Below are 18,575 nucleotides of genomic sequence, written 5' to 3' on the forward strand. Positions count from 1 at the left end.
GATCAAATACTTTTTTCCTTCACTGTAGCCAGTGAACACAAACACGTACACCAAGCTCTTAAGGCTAATGGTTACTCCGACTACACAATCCGCAAAGCTATCACTCCAACCATGAAGAAGAACCCTCTTGAGCCTTTCAAAACCATCACTTTACACTACATTGCGGGGATCACAAAAAAGATCTCCAAAATCTTGAATAAATACAAGATCCAGGTCCGATTCAACACATTACATAAAATCCGTGATCTGGTTCCGTCTGTAAAAGATGTGATTCCAGACATACAGTACCCTGGCGTCTACAAACTAAGTTGCCTCTGTGGTAGTAGTTACATTGGAGAAACCAAACGACATGTTTCGGACTGCATTCGTGAACACAAAGCAGACCTAAAACACGGTAGGACCAACACCTCGGCCATGGCAGATCACTTATAATTCAGTAGACTCACATGACATTGACTTCTCCAAGACAGGTTCTTTGCAAGCCATCTGGCTACCATGAGAGATTCGTTCATGAGGCTATCCACATATACAAACACAGAGACAATTTCAACCGAGAAGATGGATTCTGGCTTAGCAATCATTGGAAGGATTTGATCAACCATTTCGGGTCTTAATTGATTGGTCACGCTTACGGTGGCTTTCAGACCGCATCCATTAATTTCGTCTCCCCCTCCTCTTTTCGAACATAGATGGACTCGTCCATCTGAACAAACTGCCAAATCGCTCTCCGTGGCGCTAACGTTTAAAAAAACGCCACTTTTTTCAAATTGTATTGCTGTGGTTTTCACACCTGATGATGATTGCTTGTGTTGCAGTCGAAACGTGAGAATTTTATTTTTAGATTTGTATTATTTTATTGTTTCCCTTCTACGTGGTGACTTTACCGAAAGAACCAAGAATATGATTTGAAGCATGTTTTATTTTAAAAATGGAAATATGCTTTTGGTGAGGGGAGGGGGGGGGGCAGAGCTTTGTGACGTCATATTCGAGGGGGGTCTGACTTTTTGTGACGCCGTGTGACGAGGGGGGTAAAAAATCGTCCAAAATCGCGTGACGTCATTTATGGGCGGCCCCTTAACACCTCCTGGTTTATTGCCAGAAAGGGGTAAAGCCTCTTCATGTTTTTTCCGCCACTTGTTTTCTCTCCTTTACCGTGTGACGACTCCATTGTCAAATAATAATTATTTTGAGTGGCTAGGCACATTCTGGCTGACGACGGGGCGGGGGGATGAGATTTCGCAGAGCGTGCCCGTGATGTTGCACAGAGCTCAGAACGCGTTACGCCCTCGATGTGCAGTCCACGAGCACAAGAGTGCTGTGACGTCACAAAGAGCAGTCCTGTGACGTCAGAGACAGCGAAAAATATTAAAAGTCACAGAGCACGCGGTGATGTCATGGGAACGGAGGCGATAATGATAGGAATAGGAGTTATTCCATTATTTTTTCCGAAACGACGCTCATGATTATTTGGGAGTTTTTCTTGCAACTAGGAGCCATATCGAACAGAGAGAGGGCTCTGTTCTACATACCACGGTGGCTATGAGATGTTAACAACCTCGCCTGGTATACAGGAGGTTGTAGGTTCGATCCCGACCATGACACCTGCTGCTGTATATTTGGAGTTTGCGTGTCTCTCCTGGAGTGGATTTTCCTCCGGGTCCTCCATTTTCCCCCCTCCACATTTGGCAGTATCTACCACGTGCGTTTAGAGAATTTGGCTGCTATAAATTTCCACGCAATAAGCACCTTCATTCGGCTATCATTTGTGATGGCCAGGTCGCTTCTAACAAAGAGATCTATGGCTCAGTGGGCCATACCTGGTAAAAAAAAAAATAGAATTTTATTTTTAAATAGTTTTAGATTGACAATCTGATAATTCGCCAGCATTGATGCAAGCAAGCCAGACATTGAATGTATCTTGTATTGAATCGACGCTGCATCCCAGAAGGCCATGTAGCTGATGGGATCTGTAAACATTAAGTTTGTTAATTTCGTTATTAACATTCTCCACAACGAGGACTAATGAGTATTTGGCGCTTTGTATATACAATGTCGTTAAAACTCATGGCTTCTGAATACTTTACAAAGCTCTGCTTAAAACTACATTAAGCAGAAAAATACCGCATAAAATAAAAAAGTCTGAATTTATTCTACATTAATACAATCAAGGACGGCTTAAAAAACTACATTAATGCAAGAAACTATTTAAAATAAAACCCACTGATTAAGTGGTTAAAATAACAAAACCACGGTAATCGTAATTGGACCACTTTTAATCCACACAATGGAACGGTGGCTCCATCTCGCCTGGATCCACGAACCACACCATACCTCTCATACCAACCCCTTCATCATACCCCCCCCCCCATACCACCCCACATCCCCCCTACCATCATACAGCCCCCCCCCCAATCATGCCCCCACCCAAAATCACCCCTTCTATCATATCCCCCCCCGCCGCCCGTACCCCTCCCCTGCTTGCTTCGCGTCCCGAGGTAACCCAAGCGTCATTTGCGTGCCCTTGAACCGTGGCCTGCTCCACGCGTGTATTTAAAGTGTCCCTGCACCGCCCCACCAACCCGACTCTACTCCCAAACCATAAACACTGCTAATGCGGGATGCCTTCGCACGACACTGCCAGGGCCCGTTATGGATGTCACTGACACGTTCCGCACGCAGAAGAATGCTGCTGCTGCTGTTGTTGGTAGTGGGGAGGGGAGGGGTGTTTTTGTCTTTCTGTGTCTGTCTGTCTGTGGCGGTTAGCGCGCTGCGCTCCGAACCCGGCGCCCCAAGTGCCCACTCACGGCGTATGCCGCTGACGATTATCTGAACCGGTCCTGGGGCCTCCCATAGGTCGACTCGGCCTCAAGTGAGTACCTGGTGCGATGTGTGAGCATTGCCACTCGGGAGACTAAGGCGGTCGGGCGTGGTGCTGCCGTGCCAGCCTTAATAGGTGCTTTTCTAACAGCACTTGCCCCAAAAGTTTGTTAAGGCTATACGGGGGATCTTTGCCTTTGTTGCATTGTGTATTGACCAAAACGCAGCAGGAATACCCGGAGCGTCTTCTTCAGTGGTGTGACTCTCCCCTCCATCAGTGACCGCGAGCCAGTTGTGGAAATTCCACATTCTCGTGGTAGAGACCGGTCCATCCACAGACGGGGACTCAAAGTGGACGGACTCAAAGTGTCTCACTCTGCGAACGCACAGAGAGGCGGCGCTTTTTTATTTCTTCCAAGATGTAGACATTCCACATTCCCATGACAGAGACTATTATTTACATTCGGAGATATCCGTTACTGACGTTCCACTGAGTAGTTCTAATTTTGCTGAGCCACGTTTTCTCTAACTTAGAGGTGGCAATCCGAGCTGCTGATGATGACGCTGCTGCTGCTATTGCTGACTCTTCTGGTGCAAATGGTGGTGATGCTGCTGATCATGGTTGTTTTTTTTAAATATTATCACTGAGCCTCAAGACTTTTTTCAGGAGGATCCTGCCAGGCTTATTGCAGGAGGGGACGATGTTGCTGTTGCTGCTTCTACTGCTGTGTGATCCCAATTAAGGATGGCTATGGCAGGACAATGGAGAGCCCGAAGGAAACCCGTGCAGAATAGAGGGAGAACATACCAAAGACAAAGATCCCCGTATAGCCTTAACATACTGTTGTGTCAAGTGCTGTAGGCAGGCGCCTATGAAGGCCAGCACGAGGTGGGTGGGTGGACAGCACAACACCCGGCTGCCATTGTATCCCGAGTGGCGATGTTTATACATCACGCCAGGTACTCATTTGAGGCTCAGCCGACCTAGGGGAGGCCCAGGACCGGTTCAGATAATCGTCACTCGTGAGCGGGGATCGAATTCGGCTCGCCGGGTTCGAAGCGCAGCGCGCTAACCGCTGCACCACGGCCCGCGCGCTCACTCGCACTCTGCACGACAGGGGGAGAACCAACTCCACACAGGCAATGGAAGCCAGGCGCTTTCTGCAGTGAGGCAAGAGCGTCACCACCCTGCCTGCCTGCCTGCCACCGACGAAATCAAAATGATACTCGCAGTGCCCGCATTCAGTGTACAGGGAAGCTACCCAGCCACCTGCAACTCTGCTCCGCTACCACGCAGCCACCTTGTCACCATACCACGCTGCCACCCTGCCACACTGCCACTCTGTCACCCTGCCACCCTACCACTCTACCACCCTGACGCGCTGCCGAGCTGCCACCCTACCACCCTGCCACCCTACCACCCAACCACCCTACCACCCTGCCGCACTGCCACTCTGTCACCTTACCACCCTACCACCCTGCCACACTAACACACTGCCACGCTTCCACTCTGCCACCCTACCACCCTGACGCGCTGCCACACTAACACTCTGCCACACTAACACCCTGCCGAACTGTCACACTAACACCCTGCCACGCTGCCACTCTGTCACCCTACCACTCTGCCACCTTACCACCCAACCACCCTACCACCCTACCACCCAACCATCCAACCACCCAACCACCCTACCACCCTACCACCCTGCCACGCTTCCACTCTGCCACCTTGCCACCCTACCACCCTACCACCCTACCACCCTACCACGCTACCACCCTACCACCCTACCACCCTGCCACGCTTCCACTCTGCCACCTTGCCACCCTACCACCCTACCACCCTACCACCCAACCATCCAACCACCCAACCACCCTACCACCCTACCACCCTGCCACGCTTCCACTCTGCCACCTTGCCACCCTACCACCCTACCACCCTACCACGCTACCACCCTACCACCCTGCCACGCTTCCACTCTGCCACCCTACCACCCTACCACCCAACCACCCAACCATCCAACCACCCTACCACCCAACCATCCAACCACCCAACCACCCAACCACCCTACCACCCTACCACCCTGCCACGCTTCCACTCTGCCACCTTGCCACCCTACCACCCTACCACCCTACCACCCTACCACGCTACCACCCTACCACCCTACCACCCTGCCACGCTTCCACTCTGCCACCTTGCCACCCTACCACCCTACCACCCTACCACCCAACCATCCAACCACCCAACCACCCTACCACCCTACCACCCTGCCACGCTGCCACTCTGCCACCCTACCACCCTACCACCCTACCACGCTGCTCGCCCTCGAGCTGCCCCGGGTGGAGGCCGTGCGGAGTCGGACGAGGAGGAAAGGGTTGTCGTGATGTCGTTCTAATCATAGCCGCCCAGCGTGCTCTTGAGCCCTCGCACGAATTCCAGCCTCAAAGAGCATTTCGCTGCTCGTGTTCCAAAGCAACGCCCCCCACTCTCCGTTCCTGGCCTGGCAACGCACGTGGAACATATCTCCCGGAGCTGGTGCCGACTTCACACTCGCGTAACGCAAAGCGTTGAGCGCCCGAGGGAGAGAACAAACCAAACAAATGTGGCATGGCGTGTTAAACAAAACACAGGAGGAGGAGAAGAAGAAGAAGAAGGAAACGCCGCCGCGGCTATCTGTAAGCAGGTGCTTGTCTCCTGTCACCTTGTCACGCTCCGCCACAGACACAGAGAGACGAGACACAGAGAGAGAGAGAAATGACGAGGACAGAGTCTCGCGACTGTGTGAGTGTGTTGGCCAGAGACCAACGCGGCTGCCGGCGAAGTGCCCTACAAAGTGAGGCTGATGGCTTTCAAACACTAAAATCAGTAACGATTTTTGTTTTATTTTACCAGGTAAGGTCCACTGAGCTATATACTTTAGCTCTTTTTTTCAGAAGCGACCGGGCCCCATATAATAGCTCAACGAAGTGGCTTGTCACGCGGACATTTTTTTTAGCGTGTTCATAAATGTGGAGGGAAAACCCGGAGGACACGGAGAAAAATCCACGCGACCACGGAGAGAGAGAGAGAGACAGGCGAACTCCAAATATACAGGAGTTGTCAGGGTCGGGATCGAACCCACGACCTCCTGTATACCAGGCGAGGTAATTAACACCTCAGCGCCATCGCGGCGCCCGGCTGTGAGCCGGTGCCACATTTCCCCCTCCAAGCTCTGCGGTCCTCTAAATACGAAGGTGTTGTCGGCCCAACGATCGAGTGTTTACACGTGGGAGGAAAGCGGAGCGCCTGGAGAAAACTCACGCAGTGCGCGGGGGCGACGCTCGATCCCAAACAGACGGAACAGGCGAGCGTCGGTCCACATTTGCTGCACTGGCGATGCATGAAGTATGGCAACTTCCTCGACGCGTACGGGAAGGGAATTTCTCGACATTCCTGTGGGCGATTCATCAACCCTCGGCACTGCTATGCACTTCCATATAATCTACTTCGTTGAGCTATCATTTGTGGCCAGTTATTTTCTGAAAAAGAAGCTGATAGCTCAGTGGGCTTTACCTGGCAAAACAAAATCGTTTCGCTTTGTTCGTATGTTTTTGGAGTATTTCGCGTAACTTTCCTACATGTGGCATTCCTATCGTGTCTTTTGTTTGTTGTTGTAACGTTCTGACTCAAAAAAATCCCCCGTATAGCCTTTAACAGACGCTTGGGGCAAGTGCTGTTAGCGAGTAGCACCTATGAAGGCCGGAACCGCACATGAGGGGTGGGTGGCCAGCACTACGCCCGGCCGCCTTTGTCTTCCTCGCTGAGACGTTTACACACCGCACCAGGTACCCATTTGAGGCTGAAAATTCGGTCATTTACGTTCCATATTTTATTTTAATTCAATGTAAATCAAATATCGTCCCTCCCCCTGAGTGATCATTGTCGTTTTACTAAACCACACTGACTGTCTCCACTCCGGTCCTCTCTGGAACATTCCCCGACTCTCCACCAATCCCCTGTCTCCCAACAGACGTCTCCCCAACCAACGTCTCCCCAACCGACGTCTCTCCAACTGACATCTCCCAACTAATGTCTCCCAACCGACGTCTCCCCAACTGACGTCTCCGCAACCGACGTCTCACAACCGACGTCTCCCCAACCGACGTCTCCCCAACCGACGTCTCTCCAACCGACGTCTCTACAACCGACGTCTCCCAACCGACGTCTCCCCAACCGACGTCTCTCCAACAGACGTCTCCCCAACTGACGTCTCCCCAACTGACGTCTCCCAACCGACGTCTCTTCAACCGACGTCTCCCCAACTGACGTCTCCCAACCGACGTCTCCCCAACCGACGTCTCCCAACCGACGTCTCCCAACCGACGTCTCCCCAACCGACGTCTCCCCAACCGACGTCTCCCCAACCGACGTCTCCCCAACCGACGTCTCCCCAACCGACGTCTCCCAACCGACGTCTCCCCAACCGACGTCTCCCCAACCGACGTCTCCCCAACCGACGTCTCCCCAACCGACGTCTCCCAACCGACGTCTCCCCAACCGACGTCTCCCCAACCGACGTCTCCCCAACCGACGTCTCCCCAACCGACGTCTCCCAACCGACGTCTCCCCAACCGACGTCTCCCCAACCGATGTCTCCCCAACCGACGTCTCCCCAACCGACGTCTCCCAACCGACGTCTCTTCAACCGACGTCTCCCCAACTGACGTCTCCCAACCGACGTCTCCCAACTGACGTCTCCCCAACCGACGTCTCCCCAACCGACGTCTCTCCAACCGACATCTCCCCAACCGACGTCTCTTCAACCGACGTCTCTCATCAGACGTCTCCCCAACCGACATCTCCCCAACCGACGTCTCCCCAACCGACGTCTTCCCAACCGACGTCTCCTAACCGATGTCTCCCAACCAACGTCTCCGAACTGACGTCACTTTCAAAATCACCGTGACGACTAATTACATATCAAAACGACCCTGACGACCAATCCGATTTCAAAACGACCCTGATAACCAATCAGATTCGAGTGGGTCCTCCACCCCGTCCAATCAGATTGTGCCCGAGGCTGTGCGTCGGGCTGCCACCGCGTGACCGCAGCCTCTCGCCCAATGAGAGTCGAACATGGCGCTATTTGAATTGACGAGCGAGCCCTTAGATCCCCCACTGAGTTATTTTATTTATTAATTAACATGGCCTCGACTCTCGGATTGTTTCCCCTCACACTGTATTTAGTGAATGCAGTGGTGCACAGGCACAAATAATAACAACACAAATAACAGCACATTCGTGTGGCTTACTAAAAGTAAATATTAGGCGACGTTTCGGGCGATGGCCCTTCTTCACAGCACACAGAGAGGCCACTCTACCTCTCCGTTACCGCAAAACCGTTACCTAATATACATTACTAAACATTATATACTGGTTTTGTTTTAAGGCCACGGTATTATTGACGAATATGTTGCGTTGTGCAGATTAATAGTTGGATGTTTTGGCTTCAATCAAATACTCCCGTCAGATGTTGGCATCCGTTTCATTTGAACTCTCTCTCTCTGTGTCTGTGTCGGTCTTCCAGATTTTACCACACTGCTAAAACGGCTGTAAACAACTCATTACTAACAGAGAGAGGGGGGTCATTGCCTGCGAAACATCTGGCGGTTCGCCAGCATTTATTAGATCAAGTAAGCTGGACGCTATCCGATGGTACGGTTAGTCTCGCACCTGCCATTGAGAACGTAGAATTTCCACTATGGAGACGATCGCTCATCCAGCCAAAATAATTATGTTGTGTCGAGCTAGGACCCATAGCTAACAGAGAGGTTCAGATTATAAGCATCTGGCAGTTAACCAGCGTTGGTACAAGCAAGCCTGACTCAATGTATGTCCAAACTGGTACAGAGTTACTCTTTGGTTCTTTCGGTAATGTCACGCAGAGAGAAAATAAATTGAATAATAGAATGCGACGTTTTGATTGCAACACAAGCAATCGTCATCAGGTAGAACTAAATTTGAGAGAGAGACAAAACACAGACACGGAGACACACAGACAGACACACAAGCAGAGAGAGACAACACAGAGACACACAGAGAGAGACACATCACATATACACACAGAGACTGTTGTGTCTCTTTCTCTCTGTTGTGCAAATTAGTATAGGCCAGGTAAACAAATCACTATAAATCATGCACGTAAAACTAAACTCTTTTTTTTTCTAACCAGGCAAAGACCACTGAGCGATTGGCTTCTATCCTAGAAGCGACTTGGCCACAAATGATAGCGACGACGAAAGTGGTGTATCATCATGTGGAAATCCACAGCAGCAAAATCATCAAAACAATCTAGACGCGTGTTTCTAAGTGGATGGAAGCAAAACGGGAGCACCACGCGAAAAAATCCGAGGAGGTGGACAATTTGCGGCAGATGGTTGTGTGTACGTATCAACCTAGATTTGAAGCTTTCGTGACTGCAGGAATCCATGATGATTGCTTGCAACACAAGCAATCATCATCAGGTGGGAAAACCACAGCAAGAAAAAGGGGTTTTTTTTGCTTAAAAGTGTGCGTACTTTTAAGCAAAAAATGTTTCTTGCTGTTGTTTTCCCACCTGATGATGATTGCTTGTGTTGCAATCGAAACGTCGTGATTTATTTTATTTTATACCTACGTGACTCTACCGAAAGAACCAAAGAGTAATGTTTGTACTATGTTGAACTTCTTTCGCACTGTACGTAGCCAACCGTGCTGATCGGATGCATTTCCCACCGCGTCATTGTCAACTTGCGATCGCGTTCCAACTCCTCACAATTGACGACGAACAAAAAATGTCCGTGCAGAAAGCACAGCAAGTAGGTTGATAATACATCTCAGCACGCAACGGCGCTTTGTTTCCCGGCTAAGTGTGTGTACTTTTAAGCCACGTAAAGCGAGTGTCAAAGGTCACGGGGCAGACCCTGGTGTTATAGGTGGGACACGTAGCGTAAGAATAGGTAGATGCACCACTTATCCCTGGCCGAGCGAGGTGTCATTACGTTGGTCGTTCCCATTTCATGATGTGGGCCAATAATAGTGAATTGTGCGATAGGCATTTGAACACGAGTGGGTTATGAAATAGTTCGCTGCTATTCCGCCAAAACACTGAAGATAAATAATAAATGAAAATGCGCAAAACCCGTATTAGGTCCGGGGACTGTGCAACCTCAGACCCAGGCTCACAGAAGGCCACGCGGCAGCCCACACTTACCCCGTCGCCGCATTTAGCGAACGCTGGGGGAGTTTGTGTGCAGCTGTGGAGTGACCGTGGGGAACTCAGTGTGCAGAGCTGAGTGGGGAGCCGGGGAAGTTGTGGGGAGGTGGCGGGGGGGGGGATTTGTTTGGGAGGGAGGGAGGGGCTGGGGGGAGGGAGGGAGGGTCACACCAAGGTCACGAGAAGAGTTTAAATGATGGGAGCGCTGCTCAGAAGGAATGCCCCCCCCCCCCCTCGACTCTGCTGAGTTTCTGCTGCGGAACGATTGCGGTGGCGTCGCCGCTGCAACGGTCGCTGCTGCTGCTGCTGTTGCCTTTCGGCGCTAATTAATTTACTCCGAGAGACTCTGCCGCTCTTAGCTGGCGAGGGCATTGGCAGTCTTCCCGCTGACGGATTCCTGCTGGGAAAACGGTACAAGCGCCTCCAGGTCTGTGTTCGTGCGGATGATGATGTTGATGGGGGCGGTGTTGGGCGGGCGGAGGTGTTATTTATTCATTCGGAAAAGCATCATTGAGGCTCGAGACTCGTTCACAGGAGGGTTTTGCATTGTGGTGTTTGGCCAATTCCTTTCGGATTTCTGTATACAAAGACATATAGCCTTAACAGACGTTTGGGGCAAGTGCTGTCAGCGAGCACGTATATAGGCCGGCAAAATGGGGTGGGTGGCCAACACCACGCCCGGCCGCCTTTGTTTCCCCAGTGGCGATGTTTACACACCGCACCAGGTACTCATTTGAGGCTGAGTTGACTTGTCCTGGGGAGGCCCAGGAACGGTTCAGAAAATCGTTACTGGTGTTGGCCGTGAGCCGGAGTCGAACACAGGTGGCCGGGTTTGTAGTGCAGCCCGCTAACCGCGATGCTACCGCTCCCCACATACGTATATACACACACACATCTGTTATCGTCAAGCTGTACGATTATGTTGTGTGTCCCAATCTTGATTTGAATCTTGATTTGAAGCATTCGTGACTGCAGGAATCCATACTCTTTGGTTCTTTCGGTGAAGTCACGTGGGTAGAAAAATAAAATTCGTGTGTATCCCATTCTGGTGCATGCCATTCGATTCTGAAACTTTGGCCAATGATAAAAACAAAAACACGAAAACTTTCCATTTGACTTGGGGCACACGCGGTAAGTGCACTGACGCTGCGTGACGTCACTGAGGCCCCTGTGACGGAGTCCCAGAACCCCCCGCGGTGTGCCACAGACACAGACACTCAGCCTTGGTGGACAGCTACGAGATAAGAGATGTTTGCTAATTGCAATGCGCCCTCGCGTTATCTGGTTACCACATGCCTCTGGATATCCCACGGCTACTATTGCCGTTTTCTCCAGGTTATAAGATGCACTCATTTTGTTTTTAAAGTTGGTTGTGCGTCTTGTAATTCGGTAATTATTTTTATACGCATCCCATCAGCACAACGACCTTCTGCGAGTGTATCTCATCGGCTGCATTCGTTCAAATAGAAGCACACAAAAACAAACGCTGGACCAGTTTCGACATTCGGTGTCTCATCAGCAGTAAGGCTGTCTGCTTGAATCAATGATGGGAAAACCAGCAGATGTTTAAAGGCAAGGACCCTCTCTTTAAGTAATGGTTATCATCTGGTAGGCGTGTCTGTGAAAATTACTATCATTATTGAAATTGTTGTATTAATAAAATGCTACATATTTACAATAAAATATTACATATTACATATTTTATTAAAAATCATATTTTTGTATATTTGTGGATAGTTTGCTCAAAATATAATTGCGAAGAGTCACTCGCACACACAACAAAACATCCACAGCACGACACAAAACCCACAACACAACATCCACAACGTAACAAAGACAAAGATCCCCCGTATAGCCTGAACAGACTGTAGGGGCAAGTGCTGTTAGCGAGCACCTTTAAAGGCCGGCACGGCACACGAGGGGGTGGGTGGCCAACACCACGCCCGGCCGCCTTTGTCTCCCCAGTGGCGATGTTTACACATCGCACCAGGTACTCATTTGAGGCTGAGTCGACCTAGGGGAGGCCCAGGACCGGTTCAGATAATCGTCACTGGTGTTGGCCGTTAGCGGGAATCGAACCCGGGTCGTCAGGTTTGTAGCGCAGTGTAGTGCTAACCGCTACACTACCGCTCCCCACACAACACAACCCCCACAACACAACACCCACAACACAACACCCACAACACGGCATACACAACACCCACAGGACAAACACAACACAACACCCACAACACAACACCCACAACACAACATACACAACGTAACATACACAACACCCACAACCTAACATACACAACACGACACGACATTCACATCACCCACAACACAGCGTACACAACATACACAGCACAACACTTACAACATAACACACAACACACCCATCACAACAGCCACAACATAAACAACACGGGATACACAACACAACATACACGACACGACATTGATTTAAGGGCCACGCCTCACAGATGAGTCGCAATGCAATCAAAGCCCTAACGACAAGGCACACCGTAGAATTGGTTGAAGGGTTCACGGGTTGCTGATGAGGACAGTGACATTGAAACCGCTCAGAGGTGACATCGTTAAGGGCAGTGGGAAACGTGAAAAAGTAAAAATATTCTTAGGTATTAACGACGATGATAGTGATAATTCTACTACAGCTGATGGTGATAGTGTTGATTATGATGATGATGGTTTTGATAGTGGTAATGACAATGGTGATGATGGTGTTGATTATATTTTTACGGTAATTATGATGATGCTGCTGCCAACAATGATGGTGGTAGATCTTTTAATAATGATGGCAGTTGTAATAATTGTAATAATGATGATGGTGGTGGTGGTGGTGGTTGTGATAGTGGTGATGATGGTGATGGCGGTGGTGATGATGATTATCGTGTTATGGTGTTAATACGAATGATGATGATTATGATCTGTCCCCAGAATCCGGAATAAACGACATATCCAGCAGAAAAATAAACATACATGTAAATCTCCTGGCATCTTCTGCACAAGACATCAGGACATAGACACACTCAAGGAGACACCCAATCTAGCGGAGGAGAAGATATAAGAAGAGGAGGAAGCAATACTAGTCGCACGTGGCACACACTGCCCCTGAGACGACGTCACAATGGATAAGGACAAGCGTGACATCCGATCTCATGCCGCCAAGAACATGCAGGAGCTGTTCGTCAACTTCGCACTGATCCTCATCTGCCTGCTGCTCATGTACATCATCGTGAAGCTCATGTAGTCAGCCGCCTGCCTCTCTCTCTCTCTCTATTTCCCTTCTCGTTGTCTTGTTGGCCACGTGGTTGTCGTTTGTTGTCGTCGTCACAGTTGTCATTGTGACGTTTACTGTAACTTTCATATTTGGAAGCCACGTGCTTCTCTGAGGTTAAATACACGGCCGCAACAACAGCAGCAGCAACAGCAGCAGCAGATTTTTTTTAAGACTGTCTGCTGAAAAGTATTTACACTTTGGTAAACACGTGACTGTGGCTGCGTGGATTAGGATGCTGATGAGCCGTTACATCTGGAGTCCTGGTCTGAGTGGCTCTGTCGCGCTCTCTCTTTCCTTCTTAGGGGGTTCATAATGGCCACGTTAAGATTACTAAGCAAGCACTGCCGGGGGCTCTAAGTTCAAGCCCTGCATAAAGAGATTCATAATGGTTGTGCCAGGGTGATGAACCCAGTATCTCTCACCTGATGGGTGCAAGCCATTGGTCTGGCTGTGTCGCAAGATGCTCATAATGTAGTTGTGTTATGGGTTTAGTGTTAAGCTGGCATCTATCGAGGCCCTGCGTTGAAGCCATAGGTCTGGATCTCCCCCTCTATAGGTTCCTAACAGCTCTGTCAGAGCACGTCTGGGATCCGTGGATCACGTGTCCTGAACTTGGTCCATACTGTAATGGCCGTGTCAACATCACCAGGCCACCATCTCTCAAGTGAAGTCCAGGGTCTGGGGCTAGCAATGGCCGTGTTAGATGCACGAAGCCAGTACCGCAAATATCCTCGGTTTGAATCCGGATTCAGTCACCTAATTAATTCAATTGATTAACTACGCAGCCAATTTGCCTGCTTCGCAAATCTGTCCCTCTACATGAACACCAATAGTATTTTGTTACAAGTCCCATTGGCCATACAGCCTCATGGGAGTGATTTGTGTTGTTGCTTTCCCAGCAAGATAGGTTTAACACAAAGCAAAATCTGGACAGGTCTTGACATTCAGTGTCTCATCAGTAATCAGCAGAGTCAGGCTCGTCTGAATCAATGCTGGTGAACTGTCAGATGTTCGAGGCAAGGACCTTCTATTTTAGATATAGGTCCTAGTTCCACGCCAACATTATATTACACGCAGGAATAATAGTTTCAGTTTTAAATAATGCGAATTGAATCTCAACGATGTACAATAATAACATGCAAACAAATCACAAGAAGTGCTTCATTCTAATTTACAACAAATTTTAGTAAGTAAATGAAACCCCTCGTGAAATGACAACAATTCATAAACCTGGCCAAGAAACGGTATTAAGCTAAAAGTATAAACAAAAAACAAAAGTTATCACAACAAAGGAATAGAAAATTGTGGTTGGTGTGGTAGTATCCTGAACGCCAGCCAGAGAGATTAGTGCACTGCGGTGACATCCCAGAGTGCATGAGACAACATCGTGAGCGTGCATCACATCACTTGTGACGGCTCAGGGCATTGTAGTAAGTCATGTGATAAGCCATTCGCGTGCGACGTCAATATCACAAACATCTATAGCAACACCCCTGGTGTGCTGGACTAGTAGCACATTGACATGCTCTGTTAACGCGTCAAACCTTGCTAATTGGCTGTGTCGGGTGGTGGCGGGTTTAACGACACATTTCTATTTACGCGATTTAGCCCAAAAAAAACTATATTATGGAGCAATATCCCTGCAGACATGGTTATGGCTCAACAAGTTTAACGCTAAGTAGACTTCCACGACCAATATCGTTAATAATAGAGGGTTAGATCGCATAAATATAATTGAGTCGTTAAACCCGCCACTACCCGACACAGCCAATTAGTAAGGTTTGTTATGTGGACAAACATGTCAATTCGTTACAAGTACAGCACACCGGCTGTGATGGAGAGTACACCCACAACATTTACAATTCGGGTACGACGTTTCGCCAATAATGACAATCGGCATCACTGCGCTGCCTCCTCCCCGCCAGACGAGAGAATGTCCCATTGATGATTACTCGTCAAAGGGCACCGCTTCCAAAACACCCAACAAGTCAAAGTGATTTCCTGCTCGAAAATGAGCCACATGGAGGCCATTCATTGGTGGTCATCTGCTTACAGCCCTGAGCCAGTTGGTGGAAATTACCCATTCCTATGGCGGGGAAGAGAATGTACGTATGTACGTTGAACTTATTTCGCACCATACGTAGCCAACCGTGCTGATCGTAGGTGCGGAGTCTCTCCACAGAACAAGCACTGTTGATTCCCCCATGAAGCAGTACCTATTTTACCGACCCCCAGAGGGATGATGGACTGAGTTCAACCCCGCACCAGCCAGTATTTGAAGCGGCAAGCTTCCGCTCGCACCTTCCCAAAAACAGCTGTCCTTGATAATGTCGCTGCCAAACACGCGGCCCGGTTAAGTTTTTATATGAGTGCCCGAATGGTTGTTGTTCCCGCAGAGTGAGTTTCTGGCTAGGCATGTGGCTACACGTACTCTTTGGTTCTATTCGGTAAAGTCACGTGGGTTAAAAATAAAACAACAAAAATCACGACATTTCGGCCACAACACAAGTGGCCTTCATCAGGTGAAGGGACCAGACTGTCTAGAGGACAGCGCTGGAGTGAACACAGCCAAGCTCAGACCGCGACCTTTAAGCGACCTTTAAGCGGTCTGAGCTTGGCTGTGTTCACTCCAGCGCTGTCCTCTAGACAGTCTGGTCCCTTCACCTGATGAAGGCCACTTGTGTTGTGGCCGAAACGTCGTGATTTTTGTTTTATGTTTTACCTACGTTAATTTACCGAATAGAACCAAAGAGTATGGATCCTTGCAGTCACGAAAGCTTTAAATCTAGAAATGTGGCTACACGTGAGACTGATTACAGTTTCACTCGATTGTCCGTGGAACACATTGTCCAGGCGGTGGAATAACCGTGTTTGCGCGAAAATAAAACGAAATAAATGTCTTTCGTGGGCACCAATCGTCGTATTCTACTCTCGTGGAATCCCTCTGTCTGTGTTTGTCTACCTTCCCACCCGCCATCACGCGGGTGTGCGCGGTGACGTCACCACCGCACGCGCACACCTGCGTGATGACGTCACGTTGACGTCACAGCTCCCCTACCTACACATTATCATGCTGCACTGCGCGTGAAACGCTATCATGTACTATGTCGTAAAAAGTTTTGCTCCCTGGCTGGCTGCCTGGCGGGAGGGAGCATCAGGCTGCAGCGCTCATTTGACCGCAAACAGCGCGGCAGGTAAACCGATAATTGTAAGAATCAATAAAAATCACACACACAATCAGACGACGCATTCAACATCTTCACCCTCGTTCTGCGTAGCCACAGAGCACCTTCGTATCGCAAATCGCAGACAATGGTAGTCAGAGTGCATCTGCTGTTTACGCTGTTCGCATAGCACGGAGTCTGTCGTGCACGTGCAGGGGCTGTGTGCCTCGTGCAATAAGAGTCCACCACACAAGTCGTCCTGCTAGCGGACCTTTATTGTTCCGTCCAACACCAACAGGAACACTTGTAGGGCACCAACACTGCTGTTGACTTCAGACTTTTACTGCCCCCGGAGCCCCGAGCCCTTGTCTCACACCTCTCTGTCTCTATATAAACAATCTCTTTCCTCTCATCTCATTTACCAGCCAATGTGTACAATGAAGTCTTCATATATTGCTGATACGGAAAAAAAATAATAACGCTGTTGGGAACGCATCCCGATACGTACAATGGTGCAATGACCCCTTTTAGTTCTAATTCCATTAGCGCTCTCTTCTCCAGGAACACATATTAAGCGCTAAGCGAGGTGTGCCTGTATCTTGTTGGGGTTCTCTCCCCATTGCCCTCCTATCCCCGCTTTCCCACCTTCCATTGCCAGCGCTCCCGTTGAATCATTCCTCTGGGTATGGTCCCTTGACCCTTGCGTGACCCCCACACTCAAGCCTGACCGTGTGCCCACATGAACTGTAAGCGAAACACAAAGTTCCTGCCTCGAGTCTGCTGCCAATCTGCTGCAGGTGGCGAGATGTTAACGACCTCGCCTGGTATGCAGGAGGTTGTGGGTTTTATCCCGACCCTGACGCCTGCTGTATATTTAGAGTTTGCGTTTCTCTGTCCCCGTGGTCACGTGGATTTTTCTCCAGGTGCTCCGGTTTTTCCCTTCCACATTTAGAATCAACGTGCGTTTAGAGTATTTGGCTGCGATACGTTTCCACGTGATTAGCCACTTGGTTGAGCTATCATTTGTGGCCAGCTCGCTTCTGAAAATGAGCTCGACAGCTCAGTGGGGCCTTACCTGGTAAAACAAAAAGTTAAGCTAACATCTGGCTGATTGAACAGACTCTGGTGGTGGTGACGCTTGTGTTTCACAGCAAACGAGGGGCCGAGTTTGATGCCCGACTCAGGCGCCTCTCTCTGTGTGGAGTTTGTATATTCTCCTCCTGTTCTACATGGAGTTATTTCGGATTTCCGGTGTACTCCCATAGATAATTATTACTCAATTGGTCTCGCGCAATTGGAAAAAGTCCCCAGGATCCTCCTCAAAAATATATTTGAGGCTCACCTGGGGGAACAGGTAAAGTAATAATAAAAATGTATGTTAACGCGACAGATCTCAGTTACCAGCAGCAGGGGCGGAGCCAGGATTTTGACTTTGGGGGTGGCTGACTTCAATATTGTGAGATACCCAGTGTTTATGTTTTCCAATGGGCGCCACAAATGTATAAAACAAATTTTATTGGATTTGAACGCGGAGTTTATTAATAGGTCGGAGCCGCTGATGTGGATAATAAGTTCGATAAGTTCGAAAGGCTGCCGCTCAAGCAGCCTGCAGGGCAGCACAAGGTGGCAGCCTGCAGGGCAGCACAAGGTGGCAGCCTGCAGGGCAGCAGCACAAGGTGGCAGCCTGCAGGGCAGCACGAGGTAGCAGCCTGCAGGGCAGCACGAGGTAGCAGCCTGCAGGGTAGCACAAGGATGGCAGCCTACAGCATTTTGCAGCAGCCGGATATCCGGTTATCCCGATTACCGACTTTCCCAAAATTTCAGGGGGGGCTGAGTCCCCCCCCCCCAGCCCCCCCCCCCCCCCGTGGCTCCGCTCCTGACCAGCAGTGAGTTCCATGTACATGGGCCGTAAACTGCAAACGTGGGTGGGTGGGTAAGTGGGTGGATGAGTAGATAGGTGGGTGAGTGAATATGTTATTGAGTGGGTGAGTGGATGGGTGTATGAGTGAGTGAATCAGTAACTGGTAGGTGAGTGAATGGGTGGGTGGGTGAATTCGTGGATGAGTGGGTGAGTGAGCCTCC

At 49.7% G+C, this 18,575-nt stretch overlaps 1 long non-coding RNA gene across 1 annotated transcript; it reads left to right on the top strand.

Annotated features, from left to right (window-relative positions):
• The first annotated feature begins 10,222 nt into the window (after positions 1-10,222).
• On the top strand, positions 10,223-13,049 carry LOC142931117 (uncharacterized). Its single transcript, XR_012947132.1, has 2 exons — positions 10,223-10,473; positions 12,987-13,049. It is a non-coding gene; the product is annotated as an uncharacterized LOC142931117 (long non-coding RNA).
• The last annotated feature ends 5,526 nt before the right edge of the window (positions 13,050-18,575 follow it).

This window comes from Petromyzon marinus, chromosome 49 (assembly GCF_048934315.1).
Source record: "Petromyzon marinus isolate PM22_M1 ecotype Great Lakes invasive population chromosome 49, UKy_Petmar_22M1.pri1.0, whole genome shotgun sequence".
NCBI classification, from domain to species: Eukaryota; Metazoa; Chordata; class Hyperoartia; order Petromyzontiformes; family Petromyzontidae; genus Petromyzon; species Petromyzon marinus.